Source organism: Saccopteryx leptura, chromosome 9 (assembly GCF_036850995.1).
Source record: "Saccopteryx leptura isolate mSacLep1 chromosome 9, mSacLep1_pri_phased_curated, whole genome shotgun sequence".
Lineage (NCBI taxonomy): Eukaryota > Metazoa > Chordata > Mammalia > Chiroptera > Emballonuridae > Saccopteryx > Saccopteryx leptura.
In genome coordinates, this window is record NC_089511.1 from 40758063 (window position 1) to 40781888 (window position 23826).

The following is a 23826-nucleotide window of genomic DNA, read 5'->3' on the forward strand; positions in this document are numbered from 1 at the left end:
TGCAGGCAACCCACGCAAGGGAGCACTGCAGCCCCTCAAACCTGCTCAGGTACTGCAGGCAACCCACACAGGGGAACACTGCAGCCCCGCAAACCTGCTCAGGGACTGCAGGTAACCCACACAGGGGAACATTGCAGCCCTGAGCTTCTAAAATGGTTCCTTTTTATAGGGTGGCTATCTAGGTTGAGCAAGCATTATACAGAAGCTGATGTGGCTGTTAGCTATTGGCTAGGGAAGTCGTGCGCAGTTACGGGGGGGGGGTATTGCTCAGTGGAGAATTTCAAACAGAAACTTCTGATAAGGGTCTATTACTCATCTGAACTCTTTGTTCTCGGCATCACAGGGGCCCTATCAGCACTCCCTATTCCTTCAATAGTTACACTCTTGGCAGCCCCAAGATATCAGCACTCCCTGGATCTAACAAGAGGCTGATGCTCCCAGGATGGCAAGTGCTGAGTGTTCAGGGCAGGTGTTAGGACCTCTGGTGTCAGGAGGGTCTTTGATAACCTGGAGCAAAGGGGAGTACCCAGGCACTGTGAGGAGACTTGATGTGCTAACAACCATGGTGACAAGCCTTGGGCTCTGATCCCAGAGGAGCCATCCTAGCGGCAGGCCCCCACACACGGTCCCATCACCTCACTCCCTACCCCCATCTACACTGTAAGAACCCCCTTGGTCCCTGAGGGGAAGTGGTGACAAGGCATCAGATCGGAGAGAGAACCCTGGGCATGGAAGGCTCTCTGTGCCCGAGGACAGATGGTAGAGCAGGGATACACCCTACCTTGTCAGAGATCATCAGATTTTTGTCTCAGGCCAGGGATTTTTTAATGACAGGATCCTCTATGAAAAGAGAGCTTATGTTAGCTTGACCAGAACAGGGTTGCCATGGGAGCATTACAGGCAAAGAGGGAACCATGTCCCGCTTGGGGAAGTTTCGGGATTGTGACCGATGGGGAGGCCAGTATGAAGGGGACAGAGGAGATTGTGCCCTGAGCAAGGAGTAGCAGTGACCACCACCCCCATTTACCCAGTCTGGGGTGACTGAGTGACGTGCTTCCTCATCGTGGATGAATGTGCCCCTGCCGATGCAACAGCAGAGCAATCCTTTTCTATTGGAAAAGAGTAGTTACATAAATACATTTTTAAAGGATAGACTGGAGGGTGCTCTCCGGGGTCCCCTCCTTCCGAGCAGCCTGGTGAAGGCCTTATGGTGCTCGGGTAGCACTGAAGACCGCCTGTGCCTCTTCAGCTTCATCTTGAGCCCACACAGCGTGTCCATGACCCAGACGTCCTGAGCCCCAGGGGCAGACTCCTCTCTCTCCTCCTCTGCTGACCCCTCCCTCTTCCTCTTCTCTTCCTGTCATCTGACTGAGGCTCGGGGCTGGAATTATCACGGTGGGCTGAGGAAAGAAACCAGGCTATAATATAAAGCTTTTGCCTTAGAATTCAGCTACTGGTCAATTAAACCCATCCCCACTCCATCCCACCTATTTCTCTCCCCACCCCCAATGAGCAAACCCGCCCATCATCTCCAGTGTCACAGACAACTGGCCTTCTACCCAGCCGTCTCTCCATCTCTCCCCTTCAGTGGAGTCTACCTGCCCCCTCCCATTCATCCTGTCATTGTTCTACGTCTCTGTCCTCCAACTCTCCCCTGTTAGAGGAGAATCAAAGACACTCTCCACTGTCTCCTCCCTTCCCATCTCTCATGCTGGGGTCTCATCTCCTAACCCTCCTTCCTTGCTTCCCAGGCTTTTCTTTCAAGGCGATATCCTTGTCCCCAGCTCCTGTAATCTTCTGGTTTTCTGAATCTCTCCTTTCTTTCACACACACTCTCACAGGTCTCCCTTCCTCCTCACTGGTCAGCCCTCTCAAATCCCCTCTGTCCACAGTTTCCTCACCTGGCGGTCCTGGCAAGACTTCAAGCACTCTCACCTCCAGGGGGTACCCTGAGGACCTAGGCTGGGGGCTCTGGTCTTCAGACTAGAAACTTGGTTCACAACTGGCCATTATTTCTCCCAAACTCTTTACTTTTTGTAAACCTAGAGTCTAAACTCTTCTGGATTTTATGTGAGCACACCCTTCTTCCAACTGATCAGTAGCTTAGAATGGAGAAAACCTCCAGTAAGATGCTGTTGGCACACCTCCTTCTTTCCTGCATTCATTCATTCATTCATTCCTTCCTTCCTTCCTTCCTTCCTTCCTTCATTTCTTCCTTCCATTTTTTCTTTGATCTTCACTTTTTGTGGCAAAATAACATAAAAACTTTAGCATGTACACCACACTTAAGGGTAAATTCAATGGCATCGAGCACATTCACATTGTTGTGCTACAGTCACCACTGTCTATCTCTGGAACGTTGTATCTTCCCCAACTGAGTCTCTGGACTCACTAACTACTAACTCTCTACCCTCTCCTCCAGCCCCTGGAAGCCACCATTGTATTTTCTGTCCCTATGAGTTGGACTACTCTTGGGCCCTCATATAAGTGAAATGATATTGTATTTGTCCATTTATTTCTGGCTCACTCATCAGCACGATGTCCTTAAGTTTCCTCCATGTTGTAGCATGTGTCAGAATTACTTTCATTTTTAAAGCTGCATAATATCCATTCTATAGGGTGCATTTTGTTACCCAACGATCAGCTGATGGACAGTTGGGTTATTTCTACCTCTTGGCTCTGAGTCTCGTTTTTAATCCTTTGTGTGAACTTTGATGAGGATTCAGAATGTACCCAAACTTTTATTTTTTAATTTTGATCACATGTTTCCAATTGGGCTGTACCAAGAATGAGTAAAGTCAGATCAGTTTATCCAGAAAACAGTCCAGGGCGGTCCTCGGATTATAACACAGTTCAGTTCCTATGACAGGGATGTAACCTGAATTTTTGTGTAAGTCGAAACCCTTTCTAGCCTAAGTCATTTACCTATCCTAACAGTTATAAAATCATAATCTAGTGCATAAAAACACAACTAAGCCACAGTTAAAAAAATGACATAAATATATTGTACTGTTGTACACTGTACTGTAGTAACAGGAAAAATTCCAAAAAGTGAGTGTAAAAAAATTTCTTGCCTTTAATCCTGTGATTGGCTTGCACACGGGAAGGGGCATTGTGAGGTGAGAGAGAGTGACTTACTGGGAGGAGGAGGCTGGAGAGACAGGGAACCTGCAGAAGGTGCTGGAGATACTGGGTCAGGTGAATCAGGATTGCCTAAGGAACATGCAGAACACACTGGAGATGATTCTACATGTACAACAGGCATTCTGTCCCGAGACTCAGCTGATGTAGAGGGTACAGGATCTGTTGCAGGCCTCTCTACCTCTTAAAACATTGTTCCAGGCTAGTCTGGAAGGTTGATGACGTCTTCTCTCCCAAAATCTGCCTATAGCATTGCAAGGCATCCAAACAGCTCTGTAGACCTTTCTGAATCTGTCATCGCTGGGTCCTCAGCCTGAAATTTTGCCAACCCATCCTCCACATAGGAAAACCTTTTGGCAAACCCTTGCTAGTAAATCTCTTGGGTGCTGGGGTTCCTCTCTCTTCATCTTCAATCAGCTGCTCCTCCAGCGAATGAGGTCCTCAGCAGACAGCTCCTCTCTGTGTGATGCCAGTAGCTCTGCACTGGCACATAGGAGAAGCAGTCCATTAACAACTAAGTTGATGCAACTATGCGTTGATGCTTCTCATCTCTTTCTTCTTGTGTATCTGTCTCTCTCTAAAAAATTTTTATAAAATAATTTACATTCCCACCAGCAGTGTGTGAGGGCACTGCTGGTGGGAATGTAAATCAATACAGCCCTTATGGGAGAATGTATGGTGGTTCCTCAAAGAATTAAGAATAGAAATACCTTATGACTCAACAATCCCTCTACTGGGTATCTACCCCAAAACTTGAAAACATTGGTACATAAAGACACATGCACCCCTATGTTCATTTCAGCATTATTCACAGTGGCCAACACAAGGAAACAGCCAAAGTGCCTCTTGATAGAGGATTGGATAAGGAAGAGGTGGTGTATCTGTACAATGGAATACTACTCAGCCATGAGAAATGACTACATCGGGTCATTTACAACAACATGGATGGATTTTGAGAACATTATACTGAGTGAAATAAGTAAATCAGAAAAAGCTGAAAACTGTATGATTTCACACATAGGTGGGATAGAAAGTTGAGACTCATGGACATAGACAAGAATGCAGTGGTTACTAGGGGGATGGTGATCTCGGGGGTTGGGTTTGGGGAAGAGTGTAAAAAGGAACAAATATAAGGTGACAAAAGGTGATTTGGCTTTACGTTATGGATACACAACATAATTGTCTATTCAAATGATAGAGTGATGTTTGTCTGAAATCTATGTACACTTATTGATCAATGTCACCCTGTTAAAATTAATTTAATAAATAAAAATATTTTATAAAGTAAATATTATGTTTTTATGTTAATTATTCCTTGATAAAGATGTAAATATAAAGAATGTGTTCCCGTGAGGTGCAGGGACTCGGTGTCTCCGTTGTTTGCACTCAGGGATTTCCGAGTTGGCTGAGGTCTCGGGACCAGGCGCACCACCCGGGGTTCCTCCACAGCTTAGGAACCCCTCCAGTGGGGAAGGCACTGCCACATGATGACAGGTGTCCCACCCTGTTATAAGGTCAACCCTTAGAAAGCTAGTTTGAGTTTACGGAGACAGATTTACAAATTTTGAAGACAGGTGCCAGTTATGCCAATAGAATTGATGCATTAGAGAGAAGACACAAGCAGGGAAAACACAGGAAACTAATGAGACAAGTAAGGGCAGGAAAGGCTTCTTCAAGGTCAATGTCAAAAGGGATGAAAAGTAGGAAGAGAAAGCAGAAGAATTTGAACACACACAAAAATAAATGCACATGGCATATAATTAAAGTTAGGAAATTATGTTAGAAAAGTAGAAGACAAATTTGGGGAAATATTAGCATTTTCTACTTATTGAAAAAGAGAAAGTTTTATATTCTAAATACCTTAATGAAGCTACAATAAGAGGTGAACACCTGTTGCTTCTGGCCGAGAAATTATCATGCGGTCCAGATTTCCGTTCCAGCTCATACATGCTTTTAAAATGCACAACAGAAATTAAGATACAGTTTTTAGCCATTGGGAGAGAGAGTGAGCCCTGAGAAGGTCCAGCTCACTGCCCAGACAGAGTCCCGGCCTCGGAACCGAGAGGAGGATCTGGGGGAGCTCAGCATTTATCTGAGCTGAAGGGACAGTGTTGGCATTGAGGGCGCATGGCAGCTGGCGTTTGCAGGCAGAAAACCAGAGAGGAGTAGGGTGCAGAGGGCACCCCAGGATTTCGCTGAGCACCGGTCAGTGCACATGGTGGAGGTGAGAACTGGAGGCCGGGACCCAGGCTGATGGCGCTTTGCTCATCTTCACCGCAAGGCTTCCTTCTATGGTGCTGGGCGCAGCTCCCATCCTTTACCTGGTGAAAATGGAAAAGATCATCTGGAAATGCAACCTGCAGGTTTCCTGGCTCAGGCCCGAGATGGGGTCACTGTCACTCACATTCCAGCCTTGCATCAGTGAGAATTCAGGCACAGGCCATGCTCAGCAGCAGCAGGAGCTGGAGAAGACCGTTCCTGGGGAAGCAGCCACTTCCAAGAGTAGCTCTGGAGAAGCACAGGTTTTGTGCAGGATGAGTTTAATGCTGAGGGTCAAGCTCAAGGCAGATAATGTCCCTGTCTCTGTCACCAGGGACTTTAGCCTAGCCACTAGGCACCTAGCTCTGGGCTATAAATGCCTGTATGTCATGGAGATAAAAGAGGTTTTCATTTTCTTTGGGAGAAAGGCAATAATGCCACCCAGGCCAGCAGGTGAATTTACAATAGACTATGAAAGAACGTGCAGTGAATGGTGCTGTCCTTTGACAGGAGACAGTTACCATTTACCATGGGAGCGTGTCTGTAATGATTGCTCTTGCTCAGCTAGATGGAAAGATGAGGTTCATTTCCTTCTTTGCAATTTCCTTAGTGTTTCACCTGCCCTGAGCCACACAGTCTGGTTTCACGGTTCTTCAACAATGATCTGTTATCTTGATTTCTATATGTGTAGATATGATTTTCTGGTTTGGCAGGAGATTTTATCTTTAATCCCCCCTATAAAACACCCCATCCCAGCTTTTAAGAAATAATTGGCCCAAATGCTTGTATTATTTCACGAAGCAGAGTTGCTAATCATTGTCCTTGGGCTCTCATTTTTGAAAAGTGACCATTTTATCCAATATAAACACAGCCTTCCTCAGGATGTGAGATGCCAGGTATCAGTTTTCTCCTTTCAGTCTGTAGTTTCTAATTTTTTTATACTTTTTATGCATCTTTATGTAATCTAGCAAACTTTTTTTTTTTTTTTAATCTAGAAAACTTTTCTGTGACTCTGATCTTTTCCTTCCTTGGAGACACCATCTGCACAGTGGTAATAGGATTTTATGTCACCACTGGGCTTTTCCTGATTCGTACTGTTTCAGTGAAGCTTCTCCCAGTAAGTGGACATGGTATAACCGTCCTTTCCCTTCGCATAGTTGTGGGGGAATCTCGGTTTTAAAAGGAAAGGTCCCACCCTGACCAGGCATTGTCACAGCATTGGACTTGGACGCACACAGAGGACCTAGGTTTGAAATCCCGAGGTTGCAACCTTGAGGGCGGGCTCATCTGATTTGAGCAAGGCTCTCCAGCTTGAGTCGAAGGTTGCTTGCTTGAGCAAGGGGTCCTTTGATATGATGTCCCCCCCCCCCCCCGTTACGGCACATATGAGAAAGCAATCAATGAAAAACTAAGGAGCCGCAAGGAAGAATTGATGCTTCTCATGTCTCTCCCTTCCTGTGTCCCTATCTGTCCCTTTCTCTCTCTCTCTCTGTCATGAACTAAACTAAACTAAAAGGAAAGGTCTCAAAGTCAGGAAAGGACAGGATTCCAGGACACAATCACACAGGGACAGCTTTCCTTGATCCCTATCAGGAGTGAAGATCTATTGGAAACCAACCGGTGTCCGTGGTCCGGGCGGGGAGACCTCTCTGATCAGCTCCTCTCAAAGGCTGGATGAGGTGGAGGGTCTTCAGACGTCCCCTAAGGTGTTGGCGTGTAGACTGTGGGACATCGAACCTTGTAAGTGTCCATCTACCCTTGAACGGGCGTGCAGGTGGACTTTTGTGTCCTCCAGCGCATGTCCTCAAGATGTGTGTGTGCGTGCGTGTGTGTTTGCACGCTCACTGCCACGGTGCTATGTTTGGCGTGGGTGCCCAAATCGGCGCTGTCCGTGGTCCCTACACTTATGTGTTGGTTGTCAGTTGAGCGAAGAGGTCAGGGTGTGATGGGCTGGATGCTGTTTTGAAGCGTTGCCGTGGCTGTGCGGGCAAGGGTGTGCCTGGACAGGCGGATTTCCAGCAGCGACCCCATGTTCCGGGGGCCAGGCCCAAGGGGAGAGGGGCGGCGGCTGCGGGGTCCTGCCTCGGCCATTCTGCATAGGGGAGGCCTGCAAGCACGAGGCGCCCAGAGCACTGAGCCCGGGCGGGGGAGTTCTCCGAGGTTGTCCTGTAGGCCCAGAGCTGCTCCGCCAGAGCGCAGTCTTGGGAGGCGCAGAGGTGGCGGCCCGGGGAGCGAAGCGTGGGAGGAGCAGCCACGTCCAGGAGCCTCGGGAGTCGGAGTCGCGGTGCAGATCCGTGAGTACGAAGGGGTAGGTCTGCGTGCGTGGCCCGCGGTCAGTTCTGGATCGCCCCGCCGGCGGTGAGCAGGGCCGGGCGACTCGCCCCGGGCTGAGGACAGGACCATTGGTGAGAGGGAGGTTTTGACCGCTTCGCGGGGATCCTTGCATCTGCAGAGGCGGCCTCTCCGGAATGGGCGCTTCCCTGGGACCTGATATTTCTGAGTCTCCTGTCCTGGCTGAAGACTTGTGTGTCCCCTGCCTCCTGCACACCACAACACCTCTCAGATTCAAACGTGACTGTAAAGGTTAGTCAGGACCTTTGTTCTCTGATGTGAGTGTATGCTGATTGGGGTTGGTTCTGCCCTGTGCCCTGGCCAGGTGAACCTCAGGACTAGTCTGCAGAGGCTAAATCCTGCTCCTGGGTGACAAGAGGAGGAGTTTGGGCCTGAGATGGGCGATTCCTTGTCAGGGGATCTGGGCCTGCACCTGGGATGCTAACAGGACTCAGACTTCCAGGCCTTGTGTTCTGTCCAATGTATTACTGTGTTTTACTTTTTATTCCTTTATTTTATTTTTTGAAAGAGAAAGAGAGAGAGAGAGAGAGAGAGAGAGAGAGAGAGAGACATGCAGGAAGGCAGAGATGAGAAGCATCAGTTTGTAGATGCCGCCGCACGTTAGTTTTGCACTGATTGCTTCTCAAAGTTGCCTGACTGGGAGCTCAATCAGAGCCAGTGACTCCTTGATGAAGCCGGTGACATTGGGCCCAAGCCAGCGATTTTGGGGCTGAATCTAGCAACATTTGGGCTCAAGCTAGGATCCTTGGGATCATGTTGATAATTTCGTGTTTAAGCTGAGGACCTCGGAGCTTCTAACCTGAGAATTCAGGTGGACCCTCTGTTCACTGCCCCACCACCGGGCAGGTTGTATTACCGTTTTCTTCATGAAGCTTAAGTACAGTGTTAACCAACTTTAGTCAGATAAACAAAACCATACCTATATGTATATGATGCTCATTTTCTGTGTTTCTGTGGGCTCTTTTAATTTTAGCGATTGAAAGAAATAGTAACAATATATGTAGAGACTTTGTATGGGGAATGGGGGTCACGATATGGGCGATTGAGGGTGTTGTATAGAGTGAGACATTTGAAAACATGTCAACACAATTAATTTGAAAAGTTTTTAAAACCAAGAAAGATTATGTAAACAGATAAACGGGAATTTTTTTTCACAATTTATTTAATGGTGACAGATTATTTTAAGTGGAGTCAATATTCATATTCATCAGTGAGAGTAACTGGTCTAATTACCACTGATGGTTTTGGAGTTACAGTGGTTCAGGTGTGTGTTTCTCCTCTTTTACACTTTTAGTCCCGTCTGAGTGAGTATTCACAGGGTGTTATTTGGGTGAGCTTTCTGTGGTGGTTCTTGTGTGGGCAGTTTTGTCCTCAACAAACCGGATACTCATGACCTCAATGACTTGTTTCTTCTCCCCTAGGTCCACTGTGAGAAATCTCTACACTTTTCCAAGAGCAGTGGAAAATGCGGAATGCTGGGTGAGCTTTCCCACTCTGCTTTGTGATGCCTTTGAGGAGGTTTAGAAAAATGCATGCTTAAAAATGGGATAGTAGAAGTAGATAAAAGACATTATGTAAAATGTAGTTAACAGTGTGTTGGATCAGCACCAAGTACTATCTCTGTCAAATTCACGTGTATAGGTAGTATGATACTTTTGGGTTTTTGACAGTGAGCTGCCAGTGTGACCAGTGTCCTTGTTGGCCATAGAAAAAGGAAGATACCATCCATTATGTGCTATAAGCTATAAGAAGAGGAACCGTTTTTATTTGTGGGTTGTAAAGTATTCCTAGGACTTGGAAATTTTTCTGTGATAAAATTGATACAATGTGGCTAGCTTTCGTAATGACAACCAGTGAATCATTGTGATCCATGGCTTATACTAACTTTTTTTTTTTTGTATTTTTCTGAAGTTGGAAATGGGGAGGCAGTCAGACAGACTCCCGCATGCGCCCGACCGGGATTCACCCAGCATGCCCACCAGGGGGCGATGCTCTGCCCATCTGGGGCATCGCTTTGTGGCAACCAGAGCCATTCTAGCTCCTGAGGCAGAGGCCATGGAACCATCCTCAGCGCCCAGGCCAACCCTGCTCCAATGGAGCCTTGGCTGCGGGAGGGGAAGAGAGAGACAGAGAGGAAGGAGAGGAGGAGAGGTGGAAAAGCAGATGGGTACTTCTCCTGTGTGCCCTGGTCGGGAATCGAACCCAGGACTCCTGCACGCCAGGCTGATGCTCTACCACTGAGCCAACAGGCCAGGGCTACTAACTTTTTTTTTTTAATAATTTTATTTTTTAATGGGGCAACATCAATAAATCAGGATACATATATTCAAAGATAACAAGTCCAGGTTATCTTGTCGTTCAATTATGTTGCATACCCATCACCCAAAGTCAGATTGTCCTCTGTCACCTTCTATCTAGTTTTCTTTGTGCCCCTCCCCCCCCTTTCCCTCTCCCTTTCCCCCCTCCCCCCATAACCACCACACTCTTATCAATGTCTCTTAGTTTCATTTTTATGTCCCACCTACGTATGGAATAATGCAGTTCCTGGTTTTTTCTGATTTACTTATTTCACTTCGTATCATGTTATCAAGATCCCACCATTTTGCTGTAAATGATCCGATGTCATCATTTCTTATGGCTGAGTAGTATTCCATAGTGTATATGTGCCACATCTTCTTTATCCAGTCATCTATTGATGGGCTTTTTGGTTGTTTCCATGTCCTGGCCACTGTGAACAATGCTGCAATGAACATGGGGCTGCATGTGTCTTTACGTATCAATGTTTCTGAGTTTTTGGGGTATATACCCAGTAGAGGGATTGCTGGGTCATAAGGTAGGTAGTTCTATTTTCAGTTTTTTGAGGAACCACCATACTTTCTTCCATAATGGTTGTACTACTTTACATTCCCACCAACAGTGGATGAGGGTTCCTTTTTCTCCACAGCCTCTCCAACATTTGCTATTACCTGTCTTGTTGATAATAGCTAATCTAACAGGTGTGAGGTGGTATCTCATTGCAGTTTTGATTTGCATTTCTCTAATAACTAACGAAGATGAGCATCTTTTCATATATCTGTTGGCCATTTGTATTTCTTCCTGGGAGAAGTGTCTGTTCATGTCCTCTTCCCATTTTTTTATTGGATTGTTTGTTTGTTGTTGAGTTTTATGAGTTCTTTGTATATTTTGGATATTAGGCCCTTATCTGAGCTGTTGTTTGAAAATATCATTTCCCATTTAGTTGGCTGTCTGTTTATTTTGTTATCAATTTCTCTTGCTGAGCAAAAACTTCTTAGTCTGATGTAGTCCCATTCATTAATTTTTGCCTTCACTTCTCTTGCCTTTGGAGTCAAATTCATAAAATGCTCTTTAAAACCCAGGTCCATGAGTTGAGTACCTATGTCTTCTTCTATGTACTTAATTGTTTCAGGTCTTATGTTTAGATCTTTGATCCATTTTGAGTTAATTTTAGTACAGGGGGACAAACTGTAGTCCAGTTTCATTCTTTTTCATGTGGCTTTCCAGTTTTCCCAGCACCATTTATTGAAGAGGCTTTCTTTTCTCCATTGTGTGTTGTTGGTCCCTTTATCAAAAATTATTTGACCATATATATGTGGTTTTATTTCTGGACTTTCTATTCTGTTCCATTGGTCTGAGTGTCTATTTTTCTGCCAATACCATGCTGTTTTGATTGTCGTGGCCTTATAATATAGTTTGAAGTCAGGTATTGTAATGCCCCCAGCTTCATTCTTTTTCTTTAGGATTGCTTTGGCTATTTGGGGTTTTTTATAGTTCCATATAAATCTGATGATTTTTTGCTCCATTTCATTAAAAAATGTCATTGGAATTTTGATGGGAATTGCATTAAATTTGTATGTTGCTTTGGGTAATATGGCCATCTTGATTATATTTATTCTTCCTAACCAAGAACAAGGTATATTCTTCCATCTCATTATATCTTTTTCAATTTCCCTTAACAATGGTTTATAGTTTTCATTATATAAGTCCATTACATTCTCTAACTTTTTTTTTTTAATGAGAGTGTGAGAGAGAGACAAACAGACAGACAAGGACAGACAGGAAGGGAAAGAGATGAAAATCATCAACTCATTGTTGTGGCACTTTAGTTGTACATTGATTGCTTTCTCATATGTGCTGAGCCAGTGACCCCTTGCTCAAGCCAGCGACCTTGGACTGAAGACAGTGATTCTGAGCTTCAAGCCAGTAACCTCTGGGCTCAAACAAGCGACCATGGAGCCATGTCCATGTTCTCACACTGAAGTAGGCCACCCCACGCTCAAGCTGGCGACCTTGCAGTTTCAAATGTGGGAACTCAACATCCCAGGCTGTCACTCCATCTACTTGGCCACCACCTGGTCAGTCTGTACTTGAGTTTGTAAACAGAAGTCTTCCTGCCAAAGGACAACTTGGTGCTTATGAAATATCCAGGCACCAAAATATGTGACCCAAATAGACATATTTCCATCTTTACTGTTTACTTTAGGGATAAAAAGGAAGTCATTGGGCACTGACCTGCTCATCTCAGATATTTCTGTTAGTCTGTTTATTTGGTTTCTCAGAAAACAATACAAAAAATATTCTCTAGTCAATATGTCCTCACTTCCCACTTTCTCATTTAATTCTCAGTGTCTTGCCTTTGTCCTCACCGCTTTGCTGCATCTGTTGGTAAAGATTAGCAGTGGTGAAATTATAGTCAAATCCATCAAAAATTTTCCAGTGTTTTTCCTCCTGTGACCATTCATCTGCCTTTGACAATTTACTTCCAAACTGATACTATTCTCCCTTTACTTGGCTTAAAAAATTTTACCTGTAAGCATTTCTTTATGTATTTTTGAACAATAGGGAATGTTTCAAAAGGGAAGTAGGAATACCTCACAATGCCATTCTTATATAAATAATATCTGGTGTTTAGTGTTTCTCGATATTCCTTTTTTTCTCTTCTTTTTTTATTCAGTAAGTGAGGAGGGGAGGCAGAAAAACAAATGCCCCCATGTGCCCCGACCAGGATCCGCCCGGAAAGTCCAGTAGGAGGCGATGCTCTGCCCATCTGGGGAGTTTCTTGGTTTCTCAGCAACCGAGCTCTTAGTAAGTGTCTGAGGCGATCATGGAGCCATCCTCAGCACCTGGGGCCACAGTTGAGCCATGGCTGTGCGAGGAGAAGAGAGAGAGAGAAAGAGAAAGAGAGAGAGAGGAGTGGGAGGAAGAGGTTTGAAGAAGCAGATGGGCATTTCTGTGTGTTTTGGCCAAGAATCAAACCCGGGGTGTCAACACGCTGGGTCAGCAGCCTACCACTTTGCCAACCCGCCAGGGTCTCTTAGTTTTCTTTGCTTCCTCTCTCCTTCTCTTTCTCCTGTCCCTCTTATCAATCTGTCATTTTCTGTTGCTTTGTGATTTCTTGATTGTAATGTCTAGTAAATGTGTTCTTTTACAGAGTATGGCATTTGTGAAAACTTGTGAAAATGGAGCTCATGGGTGTGTCTATCAAGACATCTATGCAAACCGTAAGTTTAATTTGATATTATCCGTCGTTAACGTTGTTCCAAGAACAGACACTGTGACCATCAATGATGGATAATAAATTCATTGCAGGTCAGCGTGAGGCATTTTTGTCATGTTCGTATGTGTAGATAGCATGATGCTCTAGAGCTCTTAAAGCCACAGTACAAGTTTCTCTCTTGTTTTTGCATTTGTTGCAAAAAAATTTTTTTGGTTTTTATTGACCAGCCAAAATATTTATACTTATGTTTTATTGTGGGTTTTAAAGATTTCATTGACTATTTCATTGTAATTGTGACTAGCCTTGCTAAATGACAACTTTTAAGCCATTACCATTGGTGTCTTGAGCCTCCTGTAAGCTTAGGGCATACATGGAGGAAGCCATCATGTCATATAACTTTGCTGGTGACTAAAACATTGTTGTCCTGTAGATATATTGTCGTTTCTGCTTGATCCTGGTGTAAAACGAGGACCGTCTAAAGTAGGGGTTGGACCCTGGCCGGTTGGCTCAGCGGTAGAGCGTCGGCCTAGCGTGCAGAGGACCCGGGTTCGATTCCCCGCTAGGGCACATAGGAGAGGCGCCCATTTGCCTCTCCACCCCTCCGCCGCACTTTCCTCTCTGTCTCTTTCTTCCCCTCCCGCAGCCAAGGCTCCATTGGAGCAAAGATGGCCCGGGCGCTGGGGATGGCTCTGTGGCCTCTGCCTCAGGCGCTGGAGTGGCTCTGGTCGCAACATGGCGACGCCCAGGATGGGCAGAGCATCGCCCCCTGGTGGGCAGAGCTTCGCCCCATGGTGGGCGTGCCGGGTGGATCCCGGTCGGGCGCATGCGGGAGTCTGTCTGACTGTCTCTCCCTGTTTCCAGCTTCAGAAAAATGAAAAAAAACAAAAAACAAAACAAAAAAAAAAAAAATAAAGTAGGGGTTGGGAACCTTTTTGGCTGAGAGAGCCATGAATGGCACATATTTTAAAATGTAATTCGGTGAGAGCCATACAATGACCCGTGTATGTTACACATTATCCAATAAAAATTTGGTGTTGTCCCGGAGGACAGCTGTGATTCACTCCAGCCACCTGCAACCATGAATATGAGCAGTAGGAAATGAATGGATTGTAATACATGAGAATGTTTTATATTTTTAACATTATTATTATTTTTATTAAAGATTTTTCTGTGAGCCAGATGCAGCCATCAAAAGAGCCACATCTGGCTTGTGAGCCATAGGTTCATGACCCCAAATTAAAGAAATGGCCCTCTGTCTCCAAATAAGTCTCCCCAAATATCTCCCGGATCATCTGTTGGGGTTGCACAGTAGAGTGTGCAGTGACATCTCTGGCCAAGTTTCCTTAGTTCCCTTTTACGTGTTGTCCGTAGACTTCAGTAGTGTTCCACTGTGTAACCGTGCCACAGCTTTTTATCCACTCATCTACTGATGGGCACTTCCACATCTGGACTATTGTAATTAATGCTGCAATGACGAGAGGGGTGCATGGAGTCTTTCGAATGAGTGTTTAGCTTTCTTTTTATATATTCCCAGAAGTGGAATTGTGGGGTCATAAGGCATTTCCATTTTTAATGTTTTGAGGTAACTCCATACTGCTTTCCACAGTGGCTGTCGCAGTCTGCGTTCTCATTGACAGTGCATAAGTGTTCCCTTTTCTCCCCACCCTCGCCAGCATTTGTGCTCTGTTGATTTCTTGATGATAGGCATTCTGAGAGGTGTGAGGTGATATGTCATTGTGCTTTTAATTTGCGTTTCTAGGATGATTAAGGACATGAAGCATTATTTTTTTGGTGGACTGTATATACTCTATCATGTAGCTGCATATCATGACAGTGTTACCTCTTCTTTTCCAATTTGAATATCTTTTATTTCTTCTCTTTGTCTGACTGGCTGGACCTCCAGGCTGTTTTGAATAAAAATGGTGATAGCAAACATTCTGGTCTTAATTCGTTTTTGCCCATTGACTATGATGTTGGCTGTGGGTTTGTCCTAGATGGTTGTTATTACATTGAGCTATGTTCCATCAATTCGTACTTTGCTGAAAGTGTTTAATATAAACGGTTGCTATATTTTATTAAATGCTTTTTTTGCATCTTTTGATGTGATCATGTGATTTTATCCTTCATTTTCTTTATACTTTATATCTCATTGATTGATTTAGGGATGTTGTACCAACCTTGCATCCCAGGAATAAATCCCACCCAAGTATGGTTTATGACCTTAATGTATTGCTGGTCCAGTTAGCTAATATTTTGTTGAGGATTTTAGCATTTATGTTCATCAGAGATATTGGGGAATAATTTTTATTTTTTTTAATTTGTAGTGTATTTACCTGGAACTAAAATAATGCTGGTCTCATAAAATGAGGTTTGGACTCTTCCTTGCTTGAGAAGCACTTGGAATAGTTCGAGAAGGATAGGTGTTAATTCTTCTTTGATACTGTGGTACAGTTCACTTGGGAAGCCATCCAGTCCAGGACTTTTGTTTTTTGGGATGGTTTTGATTTTTGCTTCAGTTTCACTGCTGTAATCTATCTATTCAGATTCTCTGGTACTTAAAAAAAAAAAAGGAGCTGAACCTGGTGGTGGTACAGTGGATAAAGTGTCAGATTCGGACCCGGAGGACCCAGGTTCGCCGGCTTGAGCGCAGGCTCATCCAGCTTGAGCACGAGTTCACCAGCTTGAGCATGGTGTCACCGGCTTGAGCATGGTGTCACCGGCTTGAGCATCGGATCATAGACATGACCAATATGTCGCTAGCTTGAAGGCCAAGGTCGCTAGCTTGAACACCAAGGTCTCTAGCTTGAGTTCTATACCCTGTGTCTACACTGGTCAGATGACACAGTGGTCCTTAATGGTGTGACCGTTCTGTCTCTCTCCTAAATTGCAAACCCCAGTTTCTTCTCATGCAACCATAGTCCACTGAGCCCTCTCTCTGCCAGAGCCCAGTGTAACTGGTTTTTGAAAGAGATTTTGTGCGTTTTGCCCTTTAAAGGATCCCCAATCTGTGCAGATGACCTTCTCTTTCCAGGAGACAGAAACCTTGCTCCTTTTCACAGCTGAATGGTATGTAGTTACCATTTCCTGGCTCTAGTGCTCTGGGGTGGGAGCTGGCTCTGGGTTTTGAATTCACACCTCTCAGGGGGAACCCTACACCCCCTACCCCCACCACAGCTGGAGGGTTCCATTTGGAAGCTCAGCTGCTGCCTGTGGAGTGGGCCAGCCTTTTTGTGTCTCCACCCCCTCTGCCAGGTTTGATGTGGCTTCTCCTGTAAATGCTTGGTTATAAAACTCTTCTTCATTTAGATTGAGGTGGTTATTCAGGATGATTGTTACTAAAGTTAGTTGTCACTCCAGTTTGGTCCTGGGAGGAGCTGAGTATAATATCCACCTACTCTGCCACCATCTTGAACCTCCTTCCTTTTCTCCAATTTGATCAAAACCTTTTGCATAAAACATCACTGATCAACCATGTTATTTGGGCATTGTTTACCACATTTCTCTTTTTCCCTTCTAAATCAATCACATTGTTTGATGGGATGATGCCCCTGAAGGCTGAGAAGGACTATTCACAAGTACCTTGTCCCATAGAAGAGGAACATGACAGATGGGTTTTATTGCCTTATTTGAAGAATGAAAGGAATGGGAAATAAAGAATCTGTTACACAGCTCTGGGGTGTTCCTCAGTTTCCACTATTACTTACATTCTAACATAAGCATTAAAACCTTAATCTTTTTCCACATAGAGCACACATTCTACCCTGTTGTGATGTAAAAAGGTGTCGGGCCCTGGGGTGCATAGAACTACTTCTGCTGGGTTGTCCACTTAGCTTTGTTGAATTATAAAAATTTTTACACTCATTAAACATGGTAGGCATGAGTATAAGACATTGTAAATGCTTCTGTAAGTTTAAGTGCTCCAAACTGGGGGTGGGAAGGAGAGTGTCAGACCAAAGTACACCCAAGTCATTTTCTGTCTACTGTGGGGCAGTTGTGGGCATCCTTCAAAATTAGACTTGCCAGTATCGATGCGCACTTCTCAGCCGGTAGGGTAAAGTTTCCGGATTTGGTATATAGGCAGTAGAAGGACGAGTTTCCTGATTTGGGCACCAGGGTTGAGGGCAGCAATCCTCCAGTGTCCCTTTCAGTTGAGGGGAGTGTGGAGTGTATGTTTCTTCCACAAGAAAAAAAACTTAAAAGGCTCCTATGGTGCAAGAATTAGGAAAAGGATGGTGAGAGAGGGAAGGAGGAATGAGAAGACACATTCTTTATCCAGCGTGTTGGGAGGAAGCAGGCTACCTTGATGTTGGCTTCTTCTCTCCCTAGTCAGCTTGAGTTTGAGGTTTCCGCTTGTGCACAGGACTGGAAATCAAGGGGAGCCTTTTCAACTGTGAAAGGTAGACCCATGTTATGACAGCGTTTCTGGGCAGCACTGTCAGTGTTCAGGAGTACTAAGGAGGGTCTTCTGCATGAGTCCCACTCATGGAAAAGCATTAGAGGTAAACAGACTGTCTGGTTTTTGTTTGTGGTGACAGCTCTTAGGGTCTGCTCTCTGAGCGACTTTCAAATATACAATGCAGAATTGTCGCCCATAGTCACCATGCTGTGCACCACACCCCCAGGACTTACTACGTATCTAATGACCAGGATGTTTTCCTTTTGGGCCAAGTTTACCTATTGATCCCCACCTCAAGCAGTCACCACTGTGTTCTCTGTATCTCTGAGGACTTTTAATGATTCTACATGTAAGTGAGATCATACAGTATTTTATCCATTTATTTCTTTTTTAGTGAGAGGAGGTGAGGCAGAGAGACAAACTCCCTCATGTGCCCTACGAGGATCCACCCAGCGAGCTCACAAGGGGGCGATGCTCTGCCCATCTGGGGCCATTGTTTGGTTGCAACCGGAGCTGTTTTTTGCCCCTGAGGTGGAGGCCATGGAACCATCCTCAGTTCCTAAGGCCAACTCGCTCGAGCCAATCTAGCCATGGCTTTGGGAGGAGAAGACAGAGAGAGAGAGAGAGGGAGAGAGAGAGAGAGGAAGAGAGAGAGAGAAGGGGTAGTGGCAGGGGTGGAAAAGCAGATGGTCGATTGTCCTGTGTGCCCTGACCAGGAATTGAACCCAGGATGTTCAAATGCTGGGCTAATGCTCTACCACTGAGCAAACTGGCCAGGGCCCGTACTGTATTTATGATCTCAGTTTTTTCCCACAAGGTTCATTAATGTCTCAAATGGCAAGATTTCCTCTTTTTTTATGGTTGAGTCATTCTCTATCGTAGATATGTACTTCATTCATTCATCTATGGATACAGGTTATTTCAATGTCTCAAATGCTGTGAATATTGATGCTGTGAACATGGGGTGCAGATACATTTTTTAAATGTACTGCTCACAAACATTAGGGGATATTTCAAAATGAATGTGAAACGATAAAAAAAAGCATTTGAATTTTTTTAATAAACAGGAACATCAGAAAAGCAAATGAGAAGTGAAAGAAAGTTGTTTGATTATGCAAATGAGATACAAACCCAACTTTTATATCATTGGTGAAAGTGCACTATAGAAATGTCTGAAAGTACGGAAGTATCTGCACGTTCCCTGACCCCTAATTTATGTGAGCATGTGGCTTTTATATCCTTTGGATATATCTGCGGTTGCTAGATCATACGGTAGTTTTATTTATACTTCTTTGAAAAACATAATAGTGTTTTCCATAGTGGCTGCAACAACTCACATTCCCACCACCAGCACACACGGCTTATTTTCTCCACATTCTCCTCAGCACTAATCTCCCAGCCTTGGCACTTGTGCTACTTGGGGGTGAGTGGGGAGGGGTGTCCCTGCCCTGGCTGTTCCTTCTCTGCACACTGTAACACGAAAGGCCGGTGACCTCCCTCCTCACATGGGGGAACTTGCTGGTTTCTAACACAGCCGGAATCATGTTTGTTGGGTTTACATGAGGCCCGGGAATGTCTACCTTTCTCACCAGAGGCAGTGAATGAGGTCGTATGAATTGTGCATGGGTCCCCAGCCACACTCTCTGCCCCTGGGTTTGTGGGATTGCTCCAGGACCTCAAGGAAGTAGGTTTGGGGCCAAAGGTAAAGTGACTAAAATCTGCTAACAGCTGAATCTCCTCAGAAAGCCAAAGCCTGAGTCATTGGTGCCAGGTAAGGCGGACATGGGCCAGAGCCGTGGGCAAACACAGTCTTAGCCAGTCTCAGGAGTGAGCCTGATAGCCAGGCTTCCCAGCCGTAGTCCCTTCCCCCCACACAGTGCTCTGAGGGGCCAGAGGTCCACTCCTGGGTTAGAGGAAGCGGTTTCTCAGGAGGCCCCAGTTTGGTACTTGGGTTGGGTTTCAGTGCCCTATGTCATGGGTGCCCAGGCTATGGGGATTTTTTGAACCCAGGACTCTTAGTGTTAGAACCAGCGTAGACCCCAGACAAACGTGCATGACCGGCCACCTCAGGTTCAGTCACGGTGCTCTGAGTCCTAGCCTGTTTCATCAGTGTGAGGGTTCTCTCCCAGACTCCCCTCTCTGGGGAAGAACGCTGTCCTGTTGGGTTTCTGGCCCAGGGCCCTGCTTCCAGCTGACTGTGCCCAGGATGCACGGCTGCTCTCTGATTCCTGGGCAGCACTCAGCATCCTCATTTCTCCTTCTGGAGAAAGGGACTCACAGGTCCCTTCGTTACAGAGGTGCCCGAGTCTCAGAGCAAACACCTGGGGCGGGTTCTGTACTGTCCTCTCTCCCTCAGAGAGGGCTGCCAGGCACTGCAAGTTCATCACCATAGTGAACACGTGTTCAAGGAAAGGTTACCAGGCCACAGTCAGACACAGGGGCTGTAGGTTACCTCGGGCCGCTCTTGGTTGCCCACATGTGGGAATGTCTGGAACACGTTGCAGATGGCCTGTCTCAGGAAACTAGAGTGTGTGGTCCTGGGCCCAGGCCACCATTTCTCCAGCTCAGACCCGGTTCAGGTGAAGGCCCCAGGCAGCAAAAGATGATGAGACTCACCTGTCTGCTCATTACTTTCTCCACCAGGAAGCTGCTCCTTCTTATCTGGCTTCTTGGGGCCTCCAGTGGGTAATAGACCATCTTGCCATAAAGGACCTTGGCCCGATCAGTTCAGTTCCTTGGTCCAGAATAATTGTGCTGTGTGTTGTCGTCTCTCCTCAGACCTTCACTGGCTCACAGCTGGAATCGTACACACCCATCCAAGATGAATGGACACACAGACACACTCACCGCACCAAGGACACTGCTACAGGATTATGGTGCTGCAGACACACTCATAGAAACACACTGATACCCCAGAACACAGGTCTTTACAGTACAGTCAAATCAAACCCAAGGTGTAAGAGAGCTGAAGTCAGGAACGTGTACAAACCCAAACACACAGCTAAACACTGACAGGCGCAGCCCTGAACCTCCCACCAACCTTGTACACCTCCGTGACCTCGTACCTCGTACATGATACCCTGTCCCTCCCCGTGGCCCCATCCTGGCCTCCAGGCCCTCCAGGGGCCCTTAGCAGGAAAGGTGGTGGTAGGCTGTTCAAGACAGACACTCAGAGGGGATGGAGCCGGGGTGCTAGCGGCTTGAAGTCACCTCCTTCTGGGTGGCGCGGTGCTCAGGCTCATCGCAGCCCACGAGCCAGAGTCAAGCCCCCTGAGCTTCCACCAACGTGGGTGCAATTGAAGAATTTAAATATTTATTCTTGCAGCCTATATTTTGAAAATCTTTAACCCAATTTTTTTTTTAAAGGCCCAACCCTGGCTGTTTGGCCGAGCTGTGGAGCATAGGCTTAGCATGTGGAAGTCCTGGGTTCGATTTCTGGTCAGGGCACACAAGAGAAGCATCCATCTGCTTCTCCACCCTCCCCCCCTTCATCTCTATCTCTCTCTTTCCCTCCCATAGCCAAGGTTCCTTCGGGGCAATAATTTGCCCGGGCACTGAGGATGGCTCCATGGCCTCTGCCTCAGGCGCTAGAATGGCTCTGGCTGCAACAGAGCAACAGCCCAGATGGGCACAGCATCACCCCCTGGTGGACATGCTGGGTAGATCCTGTCAGGCACATGTAGTAGTCTGTCTGACTGCCTCCCCGCTTCTAACTTCAGACAAAAAAAATTTAAAAGAAGCCTGAAACCCAATAAAACAACTAAGGAAGACATTCTGTACATTACAATATGTGAGGAATGGAAAACACAGTGTGTATAAAAATGAAACCTGGTCAATAACAGTGAGTTTGGAATGAAAGCATTTTAATAACTTTTTAGCTATTTGGAATAATACAAATCACATAACCCTTATAAGATAAATTAAAAAGGGAAGAGAGAAATTTGGATAGAATTTTTACTGAAACAAGCTTTGGACACATGAATGGGAAATACACAGGAAAGCAAATACTAGAGGTGAGGGGAAATGACATTGTGATTAATTCTATTTCACAATATTTTTGTATATGGGCAAATAAAAATCCAGTTTCAAACATTTAGGTGTACTGTAATGAAGATGTACCTAGTCCCATAGAATAAATTACTTCCTCAAGCTTTCAAGACCTTTTTCGTAAAAGCAGAACTAGTCAGGTTTTCTGAATACAGCTTTAAGGACACACTCGCTAATGTATCCTGTCCAAAAAGTCCAACTTTAAAATTCTGCTTCAGTTCACTAATAAGGAAACGTTACTGAGGAGCTGTGTGTGCAGAGCAGAGGAAGCTCGGGTTCTGCAGGACCTGATGTGCAGTGTGAGAAAATAACGGAGAGGTGAACTCTGGGAAAGAGCTCAGTGAAACCGGGTGGCAGAAAGAGCGGGACCCTTGGAGACGGAGCGGAGATGGTCAGAGGCAGGGGGAGGACAAGTCACAAAAGCCAAAGGAAGGTCCAGGCAGTGTGTGAAGGAGCCTCGAAGGTGAGCCAGCGTCCGGGACTGAGTCTTGGAAAGGGACTCCGAGGACGTCCTGTGGGCAGCAGCGATTCTTGAAGAGGTTCTACCTGCGGGAGTGGTTCAGAGGACCGGGAGAACATCAGGGGGTGGATCTCAGCTCCTAGAAACCAAGCGTCTATAAAAAGGTTTGAGTCTGGAGCATCCCCCGTGATGGAATTCTCATGCTATCAAAATAAGTTGATCGACTCTTACTGAGTTATCACTGAAAGTATCTTGGACTTACTAAGTGTTTTTGCTGGAGGCAATCAGGCAAGTAATCAGTCTTTATCATTTGTCTGATGCTTCTATGTATAGGATTAGAAGTGGTGACTGTTTTGGTCTAAAATAAGCTAGTTCTCCGCTGCCAAAAGAATGTTTCACTAGTCTTCCTCTTTCTCCCCAGTCTCCTCAGTTTTGTGGTCAATTTTAAACCATGTTGTACCATGTCGAACACAAATTTAACAAACTTTTACGTTGGTTTCCTTGAAGATGACCCTGATTTTAGCTTGGACCTTATGACCTAACATTGAACAAAAAGGACATTACAGGCTCCTGTATTGTCAATTCCAGGTAAAAATGTAAGCCAATGAAAAAAGTCTTGCTGTGTGCTGGGCTGGGTGGCTTGGTGGATACAGAGTCATCGTGGCTCACAGAGGTCCTGGGTTTGATCACCAGGTAGGGCAAATGTGAGAAAAATTCTGCAGGCTCCCCTCCTGTTCTTGACATTAGAAGTCAGAGCTCAGGGTTCTGGTTTGCAGACAGAATGCATTCACTTCATAGTCCTTGGCAAACTGAAGGCCAGGGCAGGAGGGATGGACTTATCCTGGTCTTCAGACCCTGTGCGTCCTGGGAGAGGGGGGCCAGTCACAGGGTGTGTCTTCTAACATGAATTCACCCCGCAGGCAGGCGTGTATTGAGACTGAGGGTTCTCCTGCATCTAAAAGAAAGTATCATTCTGGGCCATGAGCACACCAGGTTGTGGCCAGGGGAGCCCCCTTGGGCTGTACCCCATTGAGACAGGCAGGCAGCCTCTGTTGTTTGTGAGTGTTCACGGTCTTTCTCCCCACACTCAGTCAGCACACCCAGACTCCCCTTCCTAGGAGGCTGTGGTGCTGGTTTTAGGCCATCCAGTCTTGAGGTGCCTGGCCCAGCTGGGCTGATGGAAGTGTTTCATTAGAGTTTCCCAGATATCTGGCCAGTTTGGCCTTTTTTTTTTTTTTTTTTTCCATATTTCCGAAGCTGTAAACGGGGAGGCAGTCAGACAGACTCCCGCATGTGCCCGACTGGGATCCACCGGGCATGTCCACCAGGGGGCGTCGCATGTCCACCAGGGGGCGTCGCTCTGCCGCAATCAGAGCCATTCTAGCTCCTGAGGCAGAGGCCACAGAGCCATCCTCAGCGCCCGGGCCATCTTTGCTCCAATGGAGCCTGGGCTGCAGGAGGGGAAGAGAGAGACAGAGAGGAAGGAGAAGGGGAGGGGTGGAGAGGCAGATGGGCACCTCTCCTATGTGCCCTGGCCGGGAATCGAACCTGGGACTCCTGCACGACAGGCCGACGCTCTACTGCTGAGCCAACCGGCCAGGGCCCAGTCTGGCCTTTTTTATCTTTCATCAGGGCAGGGCGATGGCAGTAGACCTG

At 46.0% G+C, this 23826-nt stretch overlaps 1 pseudogene; it reads left to right on the plus strand.

Moving 5' to 3' along the window:
• The window catches only part of LOC136381473 (Wilms tumor protein 1-interacting protein-like), a 92075-nt pseudogene extending 70089 nt beyond the window's left edge, over nt 1-21986 (plus strand).
• The last annotated feature ends 1840 nt before the right edge of the window (nt 21987-23826 follow it).